This window comes from Chiloscyllium plagiosum, unplaced genomic scaffold (assembly GCF_037043375.1).
Source record: "Chiloscyllium plagiosum isolate Xiang-an unplaced genomic scaffold, Cpla_swu_hap1 HiC_scaffold_4, whole genome shotgun sequence".
In the NCBI taxonomy this organism is placed as follows: Eukaryota; Metazoa; Chordata; class Chondrichthyes; order Orectolobiformes; family Hemiscylliidae; genus Chiloscyllium; species Chiloscyllium plagiosum.
Window position 1 is genome coordinate 44,880,711 of NW_028270142.1, and position 23,974 is coordinate 44,904,684.

Consider the following 23,974-nt stretch of genomic DNA (forward strand, 5'->3'; position numbering starts at 1 on the left):
TCAGAAATGAGATAACAAGAATCCAGAGAAAGTAAATTCCTGTCAGGGTGAAAGGAAAGGCTGGTAGGTATAGGGAATGCTGGATGACTAAAGAAATTGAGGGTTTAGTTAAGAGAAAGAAGGAACCATATGTAAGTTATAGACAGGATAGATCGAGTGAATCCTTAGAAGTGTGTAAAGAAAGTAGGAGTATACTTAAGAGGGAAATCAGGAGGGCAAAACGGGGACATGAGATAGCTTTGGCAAATAGAATTAAGGAGAATCCAAAGGGTTTTTACAAATATATTAAGGACAAAAGGGTAACTAGAGAGAGAATAGGGCCCCTCAAAGATCAGCAAGGCGGCCTTTGTGTGGAGCCACAGAAAATATGGGAGGTACTAAATGAATATTTTGCATCAGTATTTACTGTGGAAAAGGATATGGAAGATATAGACTGTAGGGAAAAAGATGGTGACATCTTGCAAAATGTCCATATTACAGAGGAGGAAGTGCTGGATGTCTTGAAACAGTTAAAAGTGGATAAATCCCTAGGACCTGATCAGGTGTACCCGAGAACTCTGTGTGAAGCTAGAGAAGTGATTGCTGGGCCTCTTGCTGAGATATTTGTATCATTGATAGTCACAGGTGAGGTGCTGGAAGACTGGAGGTTGGTAAACATGGTGCCACTGTTTAAGAAGGGCAGTGAAGACAAGTCAGGAGACTATAGACCAGTGAGCCTGACCTTGGAATCTAAAAGAAGATTACAAGAGTTTCTTTAAATAAAGAAAGGGCAAAAGAGAGGCAGAAGTGGACATTGGGCTGCTGTAAAATGACATTAGCGAAGTAGTAATGGGGAACAAAGAAATGGCAGAGGAACTGAACAAGTGCTTTGCGTCAGTCTTCTTGTGTGAGTAACATTCCAAAAATTCGAGAGTCGGGGCTCGGGCGAGTATGGTGGCCATCACCAAGGAGAAGGTGCTAGAAAACCTGAAAGGTATGAAAGTGGAGAAATCACCTGGACCAGATGGACTGCACACGAGTCCTGAAGGAGATAGCTGAAGAGATAGTGGAGACGTTATTGGTGATCTTTCAGGAGTCAGGGAAGGTCTCCGTAGACTGGCAAATCACTAATGTAAGCCTCCTGTTTAAGAAGGGCATGAGGCAAAAGATGGGAAGTTAGTAGCCCATTAGCCTGACCTCAGTTGTTAAGATTTTGGAGTCCACTGTGAAGGATGAGATTCCTGAATTCTTGGAAGTGCATGGTAAAATAGGGCAAAGCCTATTTTCATCAAGGCAAAGTCATGCCTGATAAATCTGTTAAAGTTTTTTGTGGAGCTAATGAGCAGGTTAGACAAAGGAGAGCCAATGGGTGTTATCTACTTGGACTTCCAGAAGGCCTTTGACAATTTGCCCCATAGGAGGCCGCTGGGTAAGGCAAGAGCTCATGATGTTAGAGACAAGGTGCTCGCATAAATAGATAGAAGCTTGGCTGTCTGGGAGAAACCAGAGGGTGGGGATAAAAGGGTCCTCTTTGGGATGACAGTTGGTGACTATTGGTGTTGGGACCACAACTCTTCACTTTGTATGTTAATGATCTAGATGTAGGAATTGAAGGCATTCTGGCTAGGTTTGCAGATTCTGGCAAGGAGGGACAGGTACTGTTGAGGCGGGGAGGCTGCAGAAGGATTTAGACAGTTGAGGAAAGTGGACAAAGTAGCGGCAGGTGGAATACAATGTGGAAAGTGAGAGTTCGTGTACTTTGGTAGGAAGAATAGAGACATGGACTAATTTCTAAATGGTGATAAAATTCAAATCCGAAGGAACTTGGGAGTCTTAGGTTTCTCTGAAGGTTAACTTACAGGTTGAGTTGGTAGTTAGGAAGGCAGATGCAATGTTGGCACTTATTTTGAGAGGACAAGAATATAAAAGCAGATCAGACCATATTTAGAATATTGTGAGCAATGTTGGACCCCATTTCTCAGGAAGGATGTACTGGCCCTGGAGCCCCACAAGAATGATCCCAGGGATGATGGGCTTAGCATATGAGGACTTTGGGTTGATACTTGTTGGAGTTTAGAAGAATGTGGGGATCTAACGGAAACTTAGAGAACACTGAAATGTCGTCACAGAGTAGATGTTGGAAAGATATTTACATTAGCAGGAGAGACTAGGACCTGAGGCACAGCCTTGGACAAAAGGGAAGATCCTTTGGAATGGAAATGAGCAACTTCCTTCAGCAAGGGAGTGGTGAGTCTTTGGAATTCATTGCCACAGAAGGCTGTGGAGGCTTGTTCATTGAGAATATTGAAGAGAGATCGACAGGTTCTTGATTGTTAAGGGGATCCAAGGTTACGGGAAGAATGGGGTTGAGAAACTTAACAGCCATGATTGAATGGTGGAACAGACCCATTGTACAAAATGGCCTAATTTCTGCTTCTATGTCTTAGGATACACTGAGGGACGCATGCAACACAGGCACATCAGTGCCTGTGATTATCGTAAAAATGTAGATACCAGGAGCTATAATAAACCTCTGTGGAATCTTGCATTGCTACGTGATTTATCTCTAGTTCTAATGTTACAGGAGCGAACAAAGATCATCCTGAATTGTCCTTAAGAAGGTGATGGTGAGCTGTCTTGAATCACAGCATCCACAGTGCCATTAGAGTGAGTGCTCCAGGATTGATTAGAGTCATAGAGATGTACAGCATGGAAACAGACCCTTTGGTCCAACCCATACATGCCGACCAGATATCCCAACCCAATCTGGTCCCACCTGCCAGGATCTGGCCCATATTCCTCCAAACCCATCCTATTCATATACCCATCCAGATGTCTTTTAGATGTTGTGATCGTACCAGTCTCCACCACTTCCTCTGGCAGCTCATTCCAAACACATACCACCCTCTGAGTGAAAATGTTGCCCCTTGGGTCTCTATTATATCTTTCCCCTCTCACCCTGAACCTATGCCCTCTAGTTCTGGACTCCCCCACCCCAGGGAAAAGACTTTGTCTATTTATCCTATTGATACCCCTCATAATTATGTAAACCTCTATAATGACACCCCTCAGCCTCCAGGGAAAACAGCCCCAGCCTATTCAACCTCTTCCTATAGCTCAAATCTTCCAACTCTGGAACATCCTTGTAAATCTTTTCTGAACCCTTTCAAGTTTCACCACAACTTGCCGATAGGAAGGAGACGAGAATTTCATGCAATAGTCCAACAGTGGCCTAACCAATGTCCTGCACAGCCGCAACATGACCTCCCAACTCCTGTACTCAATACTCTGACCAACAAAGGAAAGCATACCAAATGCCTTCTTCACTATCCTATCTACCTGCGACTCCACTTTCAAGGAGCTATGAACCTGCACTCCAAGGTCTCTTTGTTCAGCAACACTCCCTAGGACCTTACCATTAAGTGTATAAGTCCTGCTAAGAATTGCCTTGCCAAAATGCAGCACCTCACATTTATCTAAATTAAACTCCATCTGCCACTTCTCAGCCTATTGGCCAATCTGATCAAGATCCCGTTGTAATCTGAGGTAATTTTCTTTGCTGTCCACTACATCTCCAATTTTGGTGTCATCAACGAACTTACTTACTAACTATACCTCTTTATGCTCACATCCAAATCATTTCTATAAGTAGTGAAAAGAAGTGGACCCAGCACTGATCCTTGTGGCACTCCACTGCTCACAGGCCTCCAGTCTGAAAAACAACCCTCCACCAACACCACCCTCTGTCTTTACTTTTGAGCCACTTCTGTATCCAAATGGCAAGTTCTCCCTGTATTCCATGAGATCTAACCTTGCTCACCAGTCTCCAATGGGGAACCTTGTCAAACGCCTTACTGAAGTCCATATAGATTACATCTACTGCTCTGCCCTCATCAATCCTCTTTGTTACTTCTTCAAAAAACTCAATCAAGTTTGTGAGACATGATTTCCCACGCACAAAGCCATGTTGATTATTCATAATCAGTCCTTGCCTTTTCAAATACATGTACATCCTGTCCCTCAGGATTCCCTCCAACAACTTACCCACCACCGACGTCAGGCTCACTGGTCTATAGTTCCCTGGCTTGTTCTTATCACCTTTCTTAAGCAGTGGCACTACATTAGCCAACCTCCTGTCTTCCGGCACCTCACCTGTGACTATCAATGATACAAATATCTCAGTAAGAGGCCCCACAATCACTTACCCAGCTTCCCACAGGTTTCTAGGGTACACCAGATCAGATCCTGGGGATCTATCCGCTTTTATGCGTTTCAAGACATCCAGCACTTTCTCCTCTGTAATATGGGCATTTTTCAAGATGTCACCATCTATTTCCCTACATTCTATAACTTCCATGTCCTTTTACACAATAAATACTGATGCAAAATACACATTTAGTATCTGCCCCATTGCCTGCAGCTCCACACAAAGCCCACCTTGCTGATCTTTGAGGGGCCCCACTCTCTCTCGCTACCCTTTTGTCCTTAATGTATTTGCAAAAACCCTTTGGCTTCTCCTTAATACTATTTACCAAAGTTATCTCATGTCCCTTTTTGCCCTCCTGATTTTCCTACTGCCTTTATACTCTTCAAATGATTCACTCGATCTATCTTGTCTATACCTGACACATGTTTCCTCCTTTTTCTTTAGTCATCCAGCATTCCCTATTCCTACCAGCCTTTCCTTTCACCTTAACAGAAATATACTTTCTCTGGATTCTCGTTATCTCATTTCTGAAAGCTTCCCATTTTCTAGCCGTCTGTTTACCTGAGAATATCTGTGCCCAATCAGCTTTTGAAAGTTCTTGCCTAATACCGTCAAAATTGGCCTTCCTCAAATGTAGAACTTCAACTTTTAGATCTGGTCTATCCTTTTCCATCATTATTTTAAATCTAAAGAATTATGGTCACTGGCCCCAAAGTGCTCCCCCGCCCCCCCTGCCCCGGACACCTCAGTCACCTGCCCTGCCTTATTTCCCAAGAGTAGGTCAAGTTTTGCACCTTCTCTAGTAGGTACATCCACATACTGAATCAAAGTATTATTGTACACACTTAACAAATGCCTCTCCATCTAAACCCTTAACACTATGGCAGTCCCAATCTGTATTTGGAATGTTAAAATCCCCTAACCTAATCACCGTATTATTCTTACAGATCTCCTTACAAATTTGTTTCTCAATTTCCCTCTGACTATTAGGGGGTCTATAATAAAATCCCAATAAGGTGATCATCCCTTTCTTATTTCTCAGTTCCTTCCAAATAATTTCCTTGGATGTATTTCCAGGAATATCCTCCCTAAGTACAGCTGTAATTATATCCCTTATCAAAAATATCATTCCCCCTCCTCTCTTGCCTCCCTTTCTGTTCTTCCTGTAGCATTTGTAACGCTAAAGAAATTGTTTAAATTTCTGACTTGAAATTATTTTTACTATATCAATGATGAAAAAACTTAAAAACTTTTAAACTTCTAATGACCAAGACATGTTTGCCCCTTCCTGCTTTTAGTGATGACCAAAAATTCTCTTCTTTTTACTTATTTCCTTAAGTCAATATTCAGTCTCCTGGAACCACACTGAAGTGCTTTTATGATATCTGTACTGTTTTCAACTGAGTGTCTTCCTTGAGTTCTCCTTGTAACTTTACCTGAACAACTCCTCTATCTTGCTTTAACACATACATAATTTGAAGTCAAATTCAACAAGAGCTATCAGTCACACACCTCATGTGGTGAACAGCTTAAGGCAAAAGGCTTGATTCAACAATGTGGCTTATCACTAGTTTATCATAGAATATAATGCTCCAGTGACACACTTATCCTTTGGAAGAATAAAAACTAATGACCTGGCTTTCTTTTCAACAATATACTTCAGTGAACATTTGAAAGTTTTATGAAGATATGACAGTTAAAGGTTTATGCTATGTAAGGTGAAAACAAAAAACATTTTTTTCCAATATTGTGCGTAACTCATTTATATTTAGAAATACAGCTGATATTCACGGTATCAAGTACAGGGCTGGTTAACATTCTGTCTTTGTACTCTGATTCCTGAAGAAGGGCTTATGCCCGAAACGTCGATTCTCCTGCTCCTTTGATGCTACCTGACCTGCTGCGCTTTTCCAGCAACACATTTTTCTATTCTGACTCCTAGTCAGCTACAGACTGATTAGGGTTGTTACATCAAAGGGAGAATCGCATTGTGTTATTGAAGTCAGGATGGTGGCAGCACAACTGATACCGAGAACATCTTTCTGATTTTTAGGAGACTTAGTCTTTTTGTGGTGGACTGAGAAGCATCGTTGTATCCAGATATTAACATTTGGCGCCTCCCTTTCAAATTTTAAATTTTATTGTCACATGTGCTCAAGTACAGTGAAAAGTGCATGATGTCACCACACATGGCATCATCTTAGGGTACCTAGGATGGTACCTAGGTACAAAATAAGCTTAGGTACAATATAGTAAGAGAAATTAGAGTTAAAAATTACTTCATAGAATAGTAGAAAAATAAAGACATAGTTTATATTAAAGTCTTCCTTAGTTTATGCTAGGACAACGAAGGAATAAGTTAAAAGTTCAACAGTCTTTGAGTCCTCTACTTATCTCACTCTTCAGGGAGACCTCAGCTGTCTGTTCATGATGATGCTGCTGCTGAAACTGCCACTTCTCTGATCTCCCCCATTGCCTTGGGAACATGCCCGGGCAGGATCCACTCGCACGCTGAGCCATGACACTGCCATGAACTGCCAGGAAGCCAGGCCGGGACCTGACAGGAGCTACCATGGGCCACAGAGGGAACAAATGAGTTGGCGGTGGGGGGTTTGGGGGGGGGGTAGGGAGGTGACAGAGCAGGGAGCTCTGGTTGGAGCGTCCTACTCTGCCACCATCTTGACTTCAATACCACAATGTAATCTTCCCTTGATGTAACAACCCAGGTTGATACTTTCTGGTGTGGGTCACAAGGTCTTTCTTTTAATCAACATTTGAAGGTATAACACTTTTTTTTAAAAAAAAAACAACAAAAGGTTGTAAAATATCATAATCCTATAAATCTCTCACCTGTATTACAAAAAGCAAATTGTTTGGATAATCGCCCACCTTATTTCAGTTGCTATAAATGGAAGAATAGGTTAGCCTTTCAAGCAATGTTGAAACAAAACCAGTGTTTGGACTCTCAGCACTGCCATGCCTGTAGAACTTTAATTAAAAAACCTTTGGTTTATTTTGTGTCTTTATGATTTGTAATCCCATCCAGAGCAAGCTAGGGAATCATCCTTTCTGTTGTCAATCAGTGTCAATATTTGTCATTTAAGAGTCATTCTTGCAAGCCTTGACCTGACTTTTGAATCTTTTCATGGTTCATTAACTCTGTCTGCAAGCTTGACTGTATCGTGTATCTAATCGTGCCTTTCATGTCCTGAGTATTCCATATGACTAGGTAAAGCTACTTTTGATCTGTTATATGCAGATATCCTTCCACTTCCAAGCTTAGGAATTAATAAGTGCTCAAAGAATTGAATAAAGAGCAAATAAAGGATAAAAATGTACTTGAAAACCCACATCCAGCAGAGGTTTAAACTAATAATGCAGAATCTGAGCTAGTTCCAAGTTTACGTTTCACTAAACATATTTGAATTTCTAGTGGTCACTGTTTGAACTTAGTAATTCAGCAACATTTCTGAAGGTAAATTTCCTTAATTACGAGGTACAGGTTTTCTTTTAGGTGTCGAGATACAATTTGAAGATCAGATGCATTTGTTTAACGATTGTTTGTCTTGGGAAAGCTGTGATGGAAACTGAATGCACAGTTTGTACAGTGTTCAACTACGATGTAATCATGTTTGTTTAAATTTTGCTTTCCGTATATTCTATATTCATTCCACTATTTTTCTGAAGTGAACAACTTATAAATATGATCTGGAGTGTAATTTTCAGTTGTCAAGTACACCACAATATCTACAGTTTCCATTGATATAGCACCTTTCAAATAATAAAATGTCAAACAATCAAAAATAGATCTTGGTTACATAAATAATCTCATGGCCAAAAACTTAACTGTAGGTTTTCAGGAACATTTTAAGGAAAAAGAGGTGTAACAAGGGAATTCCAGAGCTCTGGACTTAGGCATCCAAAGGCAAGGCTACCAGTGACAGCAATGAAAACTGGATGTGCCAGTTATCAGAATGAAATGCACAATGATATCTGGGAGGGCAATGCACCTGTAGGAAATCTCAAAGATAGAGAGCAAGATGAGGCTGTGGAAAATTTGCAAGTAAAACTTGAAATGGAGGTGATGCTTAGCAGAAAGCCGAGAGCCAATGTAGATCAGCAAGAACAGGTGATCGCTGAATAGGACGTAGCAAGAGTTGAGTTATGGGCAGCAGAGGTTTGGATGACATCAAATTTGAAAGAGGGTACAACATCAGACATTGGCCTGGACTGCAGAAGTACAGATTGTCACTGAGATTTCCGTTGAGAACGAAGGTGAGCAATGCTGCCGCATGAGCTACTTTGTCATTTTGTTCTCTGCTTTGTGCCTATGTAAAATAAGCTGTTTTATTATTAAAGTTATTTCTTCTACAATCAATGTCAGCCATTGATTAGTAGGCAATTTGACGGGTCTGAATCAGGTGGTTATAGGTTCGCTCCAAACCTGAACACACGGCTAGGCTTACACTATTAGATGTACCTCTTTTCAAGTGATGACATGTTGGAGCCCCTCTCCTGGGTAGACATAAAAGATCCAGTGACACTAATTCAAAAAAGAACAAGGGAGTCTTCAATTGATACGACAGAAGTAGCCATTTGAGTCCTAACTGCATGGTGTTTGTGGGAACTTGCTGTGCATAGATTGGCTGCTGTGCTTCCTACAATGTAAACAATACTTCTAAAACATGTCTTTGCCTGGAAAGTTTCAAGATAATGAAAGATGCTTTTGAAATATACTCTTTCAATGATTTCTTTTCTTTATCCCCTTTTTGTTAGTTTTTCTCCCACCTTTCACACATGCTTGCATTATTTCTTTTTTTCCATGCTAACCACATTCATTGCACTTTTATCTGTCTCTCAAGTTGCTGCTATGTGATGCTTCAGTAAACTTGGATTGAGAGTTGATAAGTGGATTCACTGTAAGATTCAGCTCCTCGTATTATTGTCTGACTTTTTAAAATTGATATTAACAAATGCAGATTATCATCTTGTCTCTGTTCCACAGTCTTCCTTCCCTAACCCCATCAACCCATTAGTCGTTACTTTAAACTTCACAATTCAACTAGTTTTCTCTTGTCTTGTCTTTACCAGAAAATATTTGCCTTTTGCTGGGGTACATTTACAAAATCATTCTCCAAAGCACAGATGTAGGCAATTAAGACTATTGAGCATCTTAGCTAGTCTCACTTACCTGGCCCTACTCTGCAGTTTTTTTTCCTGCCAATAATTATCCTACATCGTTTTGATTCTGTCTCCATCATGCTCTCTGGCTGCGTTGTAGATTTTAACCACTTGCTCCATGTGTGCACAGGGCGACCCCCATATCCGTGGATTTGTTTTCCATGGTTTCACTGACCTGCGGTTTACCACGGCTGGAACATATAGGGAAAGTTCCAGGACCAGGAGGCTGCCGGGAAGGTACATTTCCCATTTAAATGAATGGGTTCGCTCCTATCCATGGTTTCGGGTTTGCGCAGTAGGTCCTGGAACGTAACCCCCGCAGGTTGTGGGGGAGGCCGGGTCTACTGCATGTGTGTGTGCGTATGTGTATGAACTTCTTTGTTTCTTTTGCCAGTCCCTTAAATCTCTTCCACTTTTTCATTTGTTCTTCTACACACACCCTCTCTCTGTATGGATCCTTTAATGAAGTGGCACAGTTTCTCCGAATTTACTCTATCTGAGCCCCTCATTATTTTGATTGTCTCTATCAAATGTTATCTTCTCCAATAAACATTTGAGTACAAAGAATGCTGCATGTCTATCCCAATGAAACCCAGTTAGTTGTGGGTAGGAAAACTAAGCTGGTTAATGTGAATTGGTGCACAGAGCTAGTGGACAGATCAATACAGACATATTAGCAAACGTTTAGGTGAACCTGTCAGAATGCTCAAAATAAATATCTTCCCACAATAAAGAAAAATCCCTCAAGCAAGGGCACCCCATCTGTGGTTAACTAAATTGGATAAAGTATCAAACTTGAGGAAAAGGTGTATAATTGTGCCGAGATGAGTGTCAAGGCAGAAGATTGGTCAGAAAATAAAAAGAAACCCTAGAGGATCACTTAACGATTGATCAGGAGGAAGAAATTAGAGTATGAGAAGAAGCTTGCTAGGAATAGATAAGAGTATTTTCAGGTCTTTTAAAAAGTAAAAGAGTAAGTAAAGTGAGTAGTGAGGAAGTTAATGGATGTTGAAATAGCAGATGAAATTAATAAGTATTCTGTTTGTGTCTTCACTGTAGAGAATAGAAAACTATTCCACTAATAGTTGTACATCATGAATGGAGAGGAGAGAGCTCCTTAGTGAAAGTACAATTCACAAGGGAAGCGGTCCTAAGCAAACTGATGGAGCTGTGGGCTGACAAATCTCCAGACCCTGATGGACTTTCTCCGAGGGTCTTGAACAAGGTGGCGAATGAGGAACTAGGTGCGTTGGTGTTAATTTTCTAAACTTGCTTAGATTCAGGAAAGATTCAATTGGACTGGGAAGTAACACATATATAACCCCTCTATTCAAAAAAGCAGGAAACTGTAGACCAGTTAACCTCTGTCATGGGGAAGGTGCTAGAATTGATCATTTAAGGTGAGTAGAGCTGCACACTTGGGGAAAAACGCAAAGTGACTGGAAAGAGTCAACCTGATTATTTCCCTTTGATACAATGTTTAATTAATTTATTGAAATTTGTTTAAAAGAATAACTATGTTAAGGATTAAGGGCAGCTGGAGATATATTTTAAGAAGACCATGAAGTGTAGGACCCATACTTAAATTTCTAACAGACCTTTGATAAGGTGCCACATCAAACATTTATAGTGAAAAATAAAAGTTCATGGTAGCAGATAACATATTAGCATGGAAAGAAGATTAGGTTCTCTCTGTTTAGAAAATAGAGTATATACATACATGGATCTTTGACAGATTATCATGTGTAGAATCCCCCAGGGGTCTGTCCAAGGGCTTCAACATTGCAGTGTGCATTGATGACTTGGATAAGGGGTGCAAAGGCATAGTAGCTGAATTTGCAAATGATGCTAAAAAAGCTAGAAAATTTTGTTTAGAAAACAACAGAAGGAAGTTACAGCCATATATGAATAGGTCGAGTAAGTTGGCAAAATTTGCTAGATGATGTGATTCTCCATCATATTCCACATGAAGAATAATGTGGAAAATTATGACGTCATTTACTTTGGCAACATGAAATAAGAAGCAGACTGTTACTTAAATGGCGAGCAACTGAAGAATTCCAAGGAAGTATTCAAGTGTTCTGCTGAATGAGCCACAAAGTTAGCATGAAGGGTACAGCACATTGTTAAAACAGCTAATGGGATCCTCATCTTTTATTATGAGAGTAATTGAACATATAAGTAAGAATATTACGCTTACTTGATAAGGTCACATTTCAAATACTGTGTACAGCTTTAGTCTCCTTACTTAAAGAAGGAAATAAATGCATTGGAGACTATCAGAGGTTTGCTATATTGATGTTCCAGAAAGAGACCTTGGAAAGCAGGTTCATAGATCCTTGAAAGTGGAGTCGCAAGTAGTTAGGATAGTGAAGAAGGCATCTGGTATGCTTTCCTTTATTGGCCAGAGTATTGAGTACAGGAGTTGGGAGGTCATGTTGCAGCTGTACAGGACATTGGTTAGGCCACTGTTGGAATATTGCATGCAATTCTGGTCTCCTTCCTATCGGAAAGATGCTGTGAAACTTGAAAGGGTTCAGAAAAGATTTACAAGGATGTTGCCAGGGTTGGAGGATTTGAGCTGTAGGGAGAGGTTGAATAGGCTGGGGCTGTTTTCTCTGTAGCGTCGGAGGTTGAGTGGTGACTTTATAGAGGTTTGTAAAATCATGAGGGGCATAGATAGCATAAATAGACAGTCTTTTCCCTGAGGTGGGGAGTCCAGAACTAGAGGGCATAGGTTCAGGGTGAGAGGGGAAAGATATAAAAGAGATCTAAGGTGCAACTTTTTCACGCAGAGTGTGGTACATGTATGGAATGAGCTGCCAGAGGAAGTGGTGGAGGCTAGTACAATTGCAACATTTAAGAGGCTTTAGGATGGATATATGAATAGGAAGGGTTTGGAGGGATATGGGCTGGGTGCTGGCAGGTGGGATTAGATTGGGTTGGGTTATCTGGTCGGCACGGACAAGTTGGACCGAAGGGCATGTTTCCATGCTGTATATCTCTATGACTCTATATCTGGAATGAAAGGATTGGCTTACGAGGAAATGTTAGACAAACCAGGTCTTCTTTCCACTGGAGTTTAGAAGAGTGAGAGGTAGCTTGATTGGTGTGTATAAGGTGACTGTGCAAAGGACATTTCCCCTCATGGGTGAGCCCAGAACTTTGGACACTATTTTAGGATAGAGATGAGAATTTTTTTCACTGAAGATTGAGATTTTGAAATTCTTTGCCACAAGATGCAGTGGAAATGGGGTCACCAAATATTTTAAGATCCAGGTAGATAACATGTTAGTTGGAGGAATCTAGGATTTTGGGGGTCAATGCGAATGTGGAATTTGAAACACAGACCTATCAACCATGATCCTGTTGAATGGTGGAGGAGTTCAAATGGTTGACTGACTGGTAAACATTTGCTCCTATTTTGTATGTTCATGTGACTTTTGCATTCCAATCACAAGCCTCAGAATGGCTGAGACCACTTGAGAAGTCTTGCTTCTAACATTCAATTAATAGTTCAATATTGGAAAGGTTTGTCTTTATGGCCCATGCTTACCTCTTGGAGTCATCAAGAGAGCCGCAGTATTGCTCTTGAACAATCATTTCCTTTCTCTTCCTCCAGTCCTAAAGGCATTGGACTGGATTTTGCCGTGACTGGCAAAGCAACTGTATTCACTATTGGTCTCTTTCTGCAAAGATCTAGTAATCTCTGTGCCATGGCCTTCCCTCTTGGCATTAGTTTGGATCTGGCATCAAGTCAAGGATAACTTCAGATGTGCATTAGTCATGCTGTCATCAAGTGGGGTAAACATTGAAGAATTCTTACAAATAGTAAACCAGGAAATTAAAAGCAGAAATTATCCTTTGCTTTTAGATTTTCTGAACAGTGCAACTTCCATAATCCAGAAATCTAACATGACACAAATATAATTTTATATTTTCAGACCAGCTTAGCTTCAGTTATGAATTTACACTGCTTTAAACAACTCCTGCTTATTCAATAAGGTGTAACTTTTTCAAGTATTTTTACAGCAAGAGTTAACAGTATAAAATAGAAATCTTCACCAACTTGCTGATTGTTTACTGATCCTACTCCCGAGGGATTTTTTACAGTGAGTCCTCCTGGAGAAGTGCTAAATCATTAACAGAAACTTCTGTATCTCCATGTTTCTCTGCACATATGCAGCCTTCAGTTTTTTCTCAACTTCACTGGAGTAACTATATGGAAGCTAACAGTTTTGCTGTCATTGCTACCACAAAATGTGGGCATTGACTCTTGGCTTATTTTATGGGTTATTGTTGATCCCACTGGCACTTGAATGGTAATTATTCACGCAAACCTTTTAAAATGAACTGAAATTTTCTTGCAATTTAATTATTTCTAACACCGCTTTTTAAACTTTTCTGTGATATATCTGTTGCATGGTGACACATTACTGGATTCTCCTATCTAATCTCTAAAGGACTTGTGCCTGGTAACCAAAGCCCAACTGTGCATAATAAAATTAAACCTAGTGTAGAGTATGATGCTAGCAAGGTAGTTAAGACAGTGTAATGGTCTATCAAAGTTGGGATGTTTGGATTCCCTGTGACCCTTTCTGTGGAAACCCACAAGTCAGAATTCGAGGTGTCAATGCTCATGGAGTGCTGGTGATATTGCAATGTCAATAATAGAAGATGACATTACTGTATCGTAATATGAGACATCACTGAAACTGGGTTTTACTTTCTACTGCATCTTCACAGTGCACTGAGAATTCTTTGTTCATGTAGATGAAGAAAATGCAGTTCCCATCTTTCTCACTATTTGTAGCCACCGTTGTTGCTGCTGCTGCTGCTCATAGTCACTATTTTACTTTCATGTATTAACAAAAAAAACTTGCATTTCTACAGGCGGCTTTCATTATCATTAGGTATTCTAAAGTACCCTGGAGCTAATTAAAACTTGAACTGTAAGCGCTGTTATAATCTAGGAAACACACATCTAATATGGACACCGTAGAATTCTACAGACAGCTATCTGATGTATACTAGATAATCTATTTTTAAATTTAAATTGGTTGAGGATTATGTTTTTGAGAAAGTTCCCTTGCTCCTCTTCAGGTAATGCCATGCAATTTTCTGCACCCCAGGTAGGGTCTCCAAAACATTGCACTTTTACAGTGCTGCATTTCATCAACTTAGGTTGTCATGTTCAGTTCTTGAAATGGGACTTGAATCCATAACTTTCTGAATCATAAGGTGACTCATTGAACTGAGGCTGGCACTAAACACATTTTGTCCCTTCGACTTGGTCACTGAAGTGCTTGCTGGTGCAATGCTTGTCTTTCCTCTTCTGCCGCCTCCCACTTTCATCTTTTATCCGAACCACCAAAAACAAAATCTTTTGGGGCATCCTGAGATTGAGAAAGATGCTATAAATGTAAGATTTATTATTGCATTTCTGAACTTTGAATTGTTTGAGCTGGTTGATTTCTGATTTTTTTGAGCTTCCCTCCTCCTTTTCACTGTGGTATACCTTTCTATTCTTTCTTCCATCATGATTATGTGGCTTTACCCACATTCACCTCAATTTCTCTCTGTGCTAGCAGTTTCTGCTTTCTAGCTATTCTCGGGGTAAAGAGTTTCCTTCTGGTTTTCCTGTTTGACTTACTAATGATGATATATTTATGTACCCGCGTTATGGTTTTCAAGAAAACCTCTCCCTACCATGATTACACAGGACTCATGGGTGATCTTGCAGAAAGAATCTTGGGCTTTGCAAAAGAAAATAGATCAGGGATGTCACTTCGAAAGATTTAGGGATTTCATAAATCATCGTATCCCCACAGTGTGGAAACAGGCCCTTCAGCCCAACAAGTCCATACCAACCCTCCAAACAGTAATCTACCCAGACCCATTCCCCATCCCTGTTATCCTATATTTACCCCTGACTCATGCACCTAACCTACACATCCCTGAATACTATGGGCAATTCAGCATGGCCAATTCACCTAACCTGCACATCTTTGGATTGTGGGAGGAAGGCAGAGCACCCAGGGGAAACCCCACACAGACACTGGGAGAATGTGCAAACTCCACACAGTCTCCCAAGGCTGGAATTAAACCCAGTGTTAACCACTGAGCTACTGTGCTGTCCTTTGTTGAAAGGGTCAAAACAGAGAAGGGACTCACAGGGGAAAAAGAAAGTGATTTAAGAAGAGTTGGAAACAAGTCATGATACATGCGCTTCAGTAAGAGATGCATGAAACCCATACAGAATAGGAAGAGAAAGCAGTAGTAACAAAGACTGCAGCAGAATATAAAAGAACAAAATAGTTGCTGTAAATGAGACACTTTGTCTATCAGCAGATCAGTTTTGTACTGCAAGTAAAATTATCATTGGTAGATAAGCATTAGTTCAACATCGGTACTGCATTGTCTAATGGCAGTCTTTAAAAAAAACTACACTTGTTCAAAGCCCCTCCTTGACTACAGAATACAAGTTCACCAAAAACATTGTTCCTGGAATGCAGTGAGCAATGGTATAACAATTTTAACGAATAATTTAGAGAGGCTTTGAAAAATATTTCCTTAAAAGAAAGGCCATACAAATTCTGCCTCCACTCATCACTGACTCAATATTCCGTTCCTGATCACTATGGGCAATTCAGCATGGCCAATTCACCTAACCTGCACATCTTTGGATTGTGGGAGGAAACTCTAGCCCTGAGATATGGTCGCAGGGTGCCCGACAAGAGTAACTGAAGTTTTACTAAGTGTGTGGTTATACTTGCTCACATTGAACAAATTGAGTGTTCTAGCTCACAATGAAGAGTGCATTTTACACTTTAAATTAAACATATTTAATGTTAAAGTTTTTCATTTTGCACTCATCAGGACAAGCTCAAGATTTTCAAATTTCAATGATCAAAATAACTTACACTACAAGAGAAAAGGGTACAGAGTGGCTAGTAATTCAGTTGTAATTGTCGGACACATTGTCATGGGAAAAGCAACCAGGAGGTGTCCTTTCCAATCTCCCAAGTAATTCAAAGGAGCTGCAAGCCTTCAACATAATCCCTTTTTTTGCAGAGGGTAGTTTCTACTTGTAAATATGTCACTTCCAGTGCGTATAAATGAGCCATGTTACAAGTTTGGCTATCTTAAATTGGCTGTCAGTGTAGCTATTGGTGCACTCCAGTTTGTTTAGAAACTGCAGTCCAATCAGCTAATTACACTTTGTTTCTATCTTGTGGAATTTTCTGATTTCTTACCTACATTTTGAGTACTGTATTCCATGATTCCATTCATGTTTCTAACTTGTCAAATTGCCAGAGTCCATATGGATGCGTGTAATGTTCAATGAGAAATTATTTTTGTGTGGAAGACTGTTCAGATTATTTAAAATTTGTATTGCTAAACTTGCTAAAATTATTTGTAAGTGTGTACAATTTGGCATATATATTTGTGTGTAGAAAACAAATAAACAGTATTCAGGCAACACATTTTCAGCCTTGCAGTATTCAGGCCTTGCTCCCAGTGATGCCATCTATGCTGATACAAATTGCTGAGTAGAACATAGTGCATAATGCATGGATGCTCAATGTGAACTGTTTTGTTTGCCCTTTGACCTGCAGAATGATGCTGTCTGCAATTTAGAGCTGAAAATGTGTTGCTGGAAAAGCACAGCAGGTCAGGCAGCATCCAAGGAACAGGAGAATCGACGTTTCGGGCATAAGCCCTTCTTCAGGAATGAGGAAAGCGCTTTTCCAGCAACACATTTTCAGCTCTGATCTCCAGCATCTGCAGCCCTCACTTTCTCTGTCTGTAATTTACCCTTGTATGGCAATGTGAGTTTACCCTTTGATATCATAGTTACTTTGCTTGAAGCTGATGATGCCAATGACGTTTTTTTTTAACAATACTCAGAAGGTTACAATAGAATTTCTTCCGATAAGGGAACCAAGATTGTTCAGTTTTCCGGCAGTGGTCTGACTAGTACCTTGGGTAGTTTTAGCAAAATCTCCCTAAATTTGTACCCCATTCTCTTTGAAATAAAGGCAAATATTCCATTTGCCTTCCCTATTACCTGCTGAATTTACATGCCAATCGTTTGTGATTTATGGACAAGGACTTCCAAATCCTTCAGTTCTAAAGCTTTCTGAAGTTTTTCTCCATTTAAATAATATCTGCTCCCCTAGTCAACCGCATATCCTCACATTTTTCCACATGATATTCCATCTGCCATGTTTTTGCCCATTTGCTATCTGTATCCCTTTGCGAGTCACCAATAACATTTGACTATCGTAAAAATACTTCCCTCATCCAAACAGTTAATGTAAATTGTAAATAATTACTCCACTACTGATGTGTGTGGCTCTCTACTAGCTACAGGTTGCCATCCTGAAAATATCCCCATCCCAACAATTGTCTCCAATTATGTTTGAGTTCTGAATGAGGGTCAGGCAACTCGAAATGTGATCTTTTTCTACAAGTGCTGCTGGACTTCTCGAATTTCCCAGTACTTTGCCAGAAATCTGAAATAAAAACCACGGGTAGTTTTTTTTTTGCTTTTATCTCTAGTTTATGTTAGTTAGCCAATCTTCTATGCATGCTAAAGTACTGTTCCCAATCCAATAGGTTCTTGTTATATTAAGTAGGATGTGGCACCTTAACAATTTCCCTCTGGAAATACAAAAGTATTGTATGTATTGGTTCCTCTTGTAACAAGATAGATAAGTCTTTAAAGAAATCTAATGAATTTGTCAGGTAATATTTCCACTTTATGAAGGCTTGCTGAATCTAAATCTGATTTATAATCTGTATTTCCAAATGCTGTACTATTACGTCTTTATAATATAGACTTACATGTTCCCAATAACGGATCTTGAGGTAGCTGGCATTTGGTTACCTGATATTGACTTTGTTTTGTTGAATAAAAATATTACATTAACAGTTGTCAAATCCTATGGAACTTGTCTGGAATATAAAGATTCTCAAAAGATTACAGCCAGTGCATCCACTATCACTGTAGCTACCTCCTGTAATATCCTGGGATGCATCGCATCAGGCCCAAGGAATCTACTGGTCTTTAGCCTCATTCGTTCCCTAATACTTTTTCTCTGTGATATTTATTGTGTTATTTCAGAGTTGCCAATTTCTGCATGGCTTACACTCAGAGATATTGAAAGTATTGTACAATAATTTAAAATCACTCCTTCAAGAGAGTGTATAGCTAAGTAATGGAGCAATTTGCTTTCTAAGTGATCAAATAAGAAATTGTGTTAAGTTGAGGTTTTTTGGTTATTTCCACCAATTTATTTTCTTTGCAACACATTATGTAAAGCCTGGTGCCTTCTGACAGCAATCTCTGATTAAGTCATGCAGTTTTGCAAGATTCCTACCAAAGCTGAAACAGCTAGAAACATGGTGGTTTCAACTCTTGTACTTCTGTTTGATCTTCAATTAAGTGCAAATTGATGCATGCTGCTGTTTCAGATTATAAATGCCTGCCACCAAATGCAGGAGCATACAAATATTTAAAGGTTGAGCAGCAGCAGCAGCAGCTCATAATGTTACTTCCACAGAGCACTGCCAGCCTTTTAGTTTGATATATTGAGTTTGGTGACAGTGCTGGCCGTCCATTACATTTGTCTGTACCTACAGATGTTCTGTCGTTTTTTTTTGGCTGTGTATTTGTAGTTATTAGCAATACAATATCATGTGACAATGCTGCCATGATCTGGAATTAATGCGAATGTGGCAGGCATCTAGATACTTCCTTAACCCATCAGGCTGAAGAATGCTTTGTTGCAACCAAGCCCCAAGATCACAACAGAAAATCCACTCATCAAATAGCCAATTATATGTTTCTGGGATGTGTGGCACTTGTGGTCAAGTAACTAGTCATGTGTAGTTGCCTCTGTAGCCTTTGCAGATGCAGAATTTGCTCAAGAAATATAGTGTTGAGATGTTCCTACATCAGTGTCTCAGAACAACAAATAGGCTTCACCCAGAACTCAACAAAAGTTCTTTTCAGAAATTGAACAGATCGGCTGGATAGCCTTTCATTTTTGGCATCTAGTACCCCAACTACAGACTAGGTAAAAACAAGAACCTCTCCAAATCAGTCACTGTTGAAACAGCCCCAGCAGGGTCTACAGCAAAGCAGGCCATTCTTCTTCGTTCTTGGGTTTTTAGGAAGCCTTGTATTAAAAACAAAACTCCAATGTTTACAGTGACATTTCAATGACCTTTTACAGAAACCACTCCAAGTACTTCTGCAAAACTTGAACTGAATCAATTCTTCCACAATCCTTTGAAACTTAAATCCTCCAAGAAAGATTAATTATGAAGTGGTTCGTAAACCTTGCAGAGTCTAAACAAGGAAGTTAATCAAATCACATGCAGAAAACAAAATTGAGAAGGAAGAAAGATGATGTTAAAAGAGGAATGCGAAGAATGAGATTGCACGTTGTAGAAGTATATTTGAGTCTACGTAATTGAGATTTTTCGCCCTATCAAGCATTCACTTGAATTGTTACTAATTTTTTGTTACTTCTTTTTTGTTGTGTTTGATGGAAAAACTACTGTCGTGTAGAATATGAAATTTATATAAGATTTACTTTTGTGTTTGAAAATTTGAATTAATGGCATTTTCTTCCTGTGTGTCCAAAAGACTTCATTAATTTGTGTAAGTATGGATGTAAATTTGCTCGCTGATCTGGAAGGTTTATTTCCAGATGTTTCGTCACCATACTAGGTAAAATCATCAGTGAGCCTCTGGTGAAGCTTTGCTGTTAGTGACCTGGTTTCTATTTATCTATTTAAGTTTCCTTGGGTTGGTGGTGTCAGTTCCTGTTCTTTTTCTCAGATGGGTGGTAAATGGGGTCCAAGTCGTTCTGTTTGTTGATAGAGTTCCAGTTGGAATGCCATGCTTCTAGGAATTCTTGTGTATGTCTCTGTTTGACTTGTCCTAGGATAGATGTGTTGACCTGTCGAAGTGGTGTCCTTCCTCATCTGTATGTAAGGATACTAGTGCGAGTGGGTCTTGTCTTTTTGTGGCTAGTTGATGTATCTGTATCCTGGTGGCTAGTTTTCTGCCTTTTTGTCCAAATGTAGTGTTTTGTTACAGTTCTTGCAAGGTATTTTGTAAATAACATTAGTTGTGTTTGTTGTCTGTATGGGGTCTTTCAAGTTCATTAGCTGCTGTTTTAATGGGTTTGTGGGCTACCATGATGCCAAAGGGGCCTGAGTAGTCTGGCAGTCATTTCCAAGATATTTGATGTAAGCAAGAATGGCTAAGGTTTCTGGACTTGTTTTGTCTGCTTATTTGGGTCTGTTGCTGAGAAATCGGCAGACTGTTTATTGGGTACCCATTCTTTTTGAATAAGCTGTATAGGTGATTTTCCTCTTCTTCTTAGTTCCTCCCTGCTGCAGTGTGTGGTGGCTCATTGAAATAATGTTCTAATGCAGCTTCGTTTGTGGAAGTTGGGATGATTGCTTCAGTAGTTCAGTATTTCGTGCGTATGTGTTGTTTTCCCCGTAGACACTGGTTTTCAAGTTCCCCATTGGCTGTTCACACTACTATGAAATTGAGGAATGGCAGTTTGTTGTCGTCTTCCTCTTTATTGAATTTTATGCCAGTAAGGATACTTTTGATGGACTTTGAAGGTTTCCCCTGATTTGTTTCATGATGACAAAGGTGTCATCCAAGTAGTAGCAGACCCAACGTTTCGGTTGGATCTTTGGCAGACCTGTTTGTTTGAGTCTCTGCATTATTGTCTCTGCTAAGAATCCTGATATCTGTGATCCCATGGATGTTCCGCTGGTTGATCTGTAGGTTTTGTTATTGAAAATGACGTGGCTGGTAAGGCATAGGTCCACTAGCTTAACAATGTTGTCCTTGCTGATGAAGTTGGTGGCATTTGGTGTATGTGTCTTTGATTTTTTTAATAGTGTAGTCAGTGTTTCCTTGGCCAGGTTGATGTTAATGGATGTGAACAGGGTTGTTACATCAAAGGAGACCGTTATTTCATCCTCTTGTATCTTGGTATCTTTGGTGTTCAGGAATTCTTGGGTGGCTGGTGTGAGTCTTCAACTAAGTGTTTTAGTCTTTGTAGCTCCTTGGCTTATCTGTGCGCTGGTGTTCCAGGTAGAAAGCCTATGGGTCTGATGGGGGCTCCTGGTTTGTGAATTTTCGGTAATCTGTAGAAACGTGATGTGTTGGATCCATCTGGTTTCATTTTCTGGAAGTCTCTCTTATTCAATTCTCCAGATTTCTGAAGTTTTTTGAGGAGGGCTGTGGTTTGGTTCTCTCTTTGTGGGGTCGGGTCTATCACCATCTGTTGGTAAGTGTCAGTATTCGCAAGCAGTGCATTCACCTTTCTCAGTGTAGTCTCTTCGTCAGTATACTTTGCAAGTATATCTGTAGCCATGGTGATTTCTTTCAAAGCAACTTGATAGAGGAATAATCGTCAGAACTAATTTTTTTTTTGTACATTAGGAGAGCTTATGACAAAACAAGGTAAACAATTGTACATCAAAGTTTCTACAGGTAGTTCTCCTATAGTGCGATTTGTTTAATGGAAATTGTGAATTGCTGACTCTTTTTTTTTTAAAGTGAATTCCCATTCGCTGTTACACAATTTTCATCCCTGGTATAGTGTCGTAGGAGGACTGGACTCCACGTTGGCATCATGTGATCAGTCAGCTTGTGCACTTTCTTATGAAAAGCTTTACGAAAGTATTGTGAAAGGTTTGTGCTATGGAATTGGAAAAGCATCGTGAAAATGTCTCTACAGCCTGAGGACAATAAGCTGGGAGCAATCTGTTAAGGTAAAGCTGAGCTAAGAGTGGAATTTCACTAGAATTGACTAACAGTGAAAGGACAATGTTGAGGAGTAGTTTGAAACTTGCCTTTGTTGGTTGTATTCAGTTTTTTTCCCTCTGTTGTTTAAAAACATGTTTTAGATGTTAAAGAATATCTGCAGACTCATGAATCTGTTTCAGTGACTAATCACTGTGGTAAACCAACTGCAAAAAAAAAACAGTACAAGGGCTTGGACATGGTCAGTTAGCTGCTTAGGGTGGTCAGAGTCAGGAAACTCCGCACATAGTGGGTGAGGGAAAGAAAGGTGGGTGGCATGCTGTTACTTTTAGTGCTTGTGTGAAGATGGCCTGAGGGGGTGAGTAGGCTGTGCAGAAGAGATTCAGTGTTGGTCCGGGTCAGATGTTAACGAGTATGAGAGTGAATGGGGAAAATGTTGCAGGAAATGATAGGTACAGGAGCAAAGATAGAGAGAGAAGTCAGTGTAAGGTATCAATGAGAAGATGTTGGCACTTTCACTGGCAGAGTGGAGAAGTTCATTGATCTTCCTACAATCTGTGCGTTCCTTTCAGATGTGTGAGACTGCACTGGCCTGGGTAGTAACCCTGGTCCAGGTTGGTGTCGTTGCAGTAGAATAGCGTCTTCTGTTGGCCTGGGAGAAAAGGACATCCTGCATCTCCATTCCCCTGCCCACAAAGAGAGGCACCGACTTTCCTTTGTCACGTCCAGGACCAATGACAGAAACCATGTAAGGCAGCTCTGGACTGACCGCTCTCGTCTGGGTGCACAATACCTTTTTTAAAGATGGTGCTGCCTCACGGATATTGGTGAATTCTGGGATATCTAGGAAAGGTGAGTTGTTTTGAAAATGGTACATGGTATGATGGTGCTAGAATGTGTGAGGGGCACCAAAGGGTAGGGTAGATAATAAATCGGATGGGTTTTGTAAAAGAAGGCGACAGACATCCCCAAGCATCACAATGTACAGCCCAATGAAAAATTTGACAAAACTGACACTTAATTTATTTCACTAAGGTTCCAACCTTCATCTATCAAGGCGTGTTTCATTCTGGAATCAGCCTTCTGCAGTATTACCATTGGATAGGATCAGAAGACTGGCTAGAAAGTAGTGCAGCCAGCAGATATAGATGCCAGTCGAGAGTATTCAGTTGATGATTCTAATGAATTGCACTATACAGTATCATACAACAGGTTAAAAGTTACTTAGACTGTTATTGTTTGTGTAAGGCTACCTACTATTTTTGTTTTGATTTTTACTGGTGTGTTTGGTGATTCACCCCAATCCTGTGTTTCCCTTAGGCCCCATTATTTCTATTGCACAATTTTGTTTATAACACTGCATCGCACAAGAACACAACAATGGTGTTAGAGGAGAACTATGTGTACCAGAAACTTCTGTACTTGTTTCTCAAGCTGGAGCGGGGAGCACACGTGGCAAAAATAAGTTTTTATTTTTGTTTCAGTTTGATGCATTTCTGCAAAAGTCCTTATAAAGCAAAATTATTGAGAAAGTGACAAGGTAGAATACTTCAGAGTAAGGAGTTGAGCAATAGTCCCTGACCAGAATTGATTAGATAAAACTCCTGAATATGCTATTTGAAGCTAGAACACTTTAAACTCAGGTGTATGAAAGCTAGAGAAAAGGCAATCAGATTTTCCAGACAAGGAGTTTAAGTCACAGTTAAGTCAAACCTATTGGAATGTTATAGCGTCACTGGTTTGGGGCGTTTTGAGATTGTTTTACCACGTACATCAAAATCTTTGTTTATGTTACA

The 23,974-nt window shown here is 40.0% G+C and overlaps 1 protein-coding gene across 11 annotated transcripts in view; it reads left to right on the top strand.

Moving 5' to 3' along the window:
* Positions 1–23,974, top strand: part of LOC122549227 (zinc fingers and homeoboxes protein 2) — a 101,721-nt gene that overhangs the window by 42,747 nt on the left and 35,000 nt on the right. For 2 of the 11 annotated variants that reach the window (XM_087986202.1, XM_087986205.1), the window contains exon 2: positions 10,427–10,611. The exons of 6 other annotated variants lie outside the window; for them this stretch is intronic. The gene's annotated coding sequence lies outside the window, so the exon portion shown is untranslated. Of the gene's footprint in view, positions 1–10,426; positions 10,612–22,022; positions 22,187–22,750; positions 23,031–23,974 lie in introns of those variants that run through there. 3 more of the 11 variants (XM_043688670.2, XM_087986204.1, XM_043688668.2) reach the window with 2 other exon arrangements.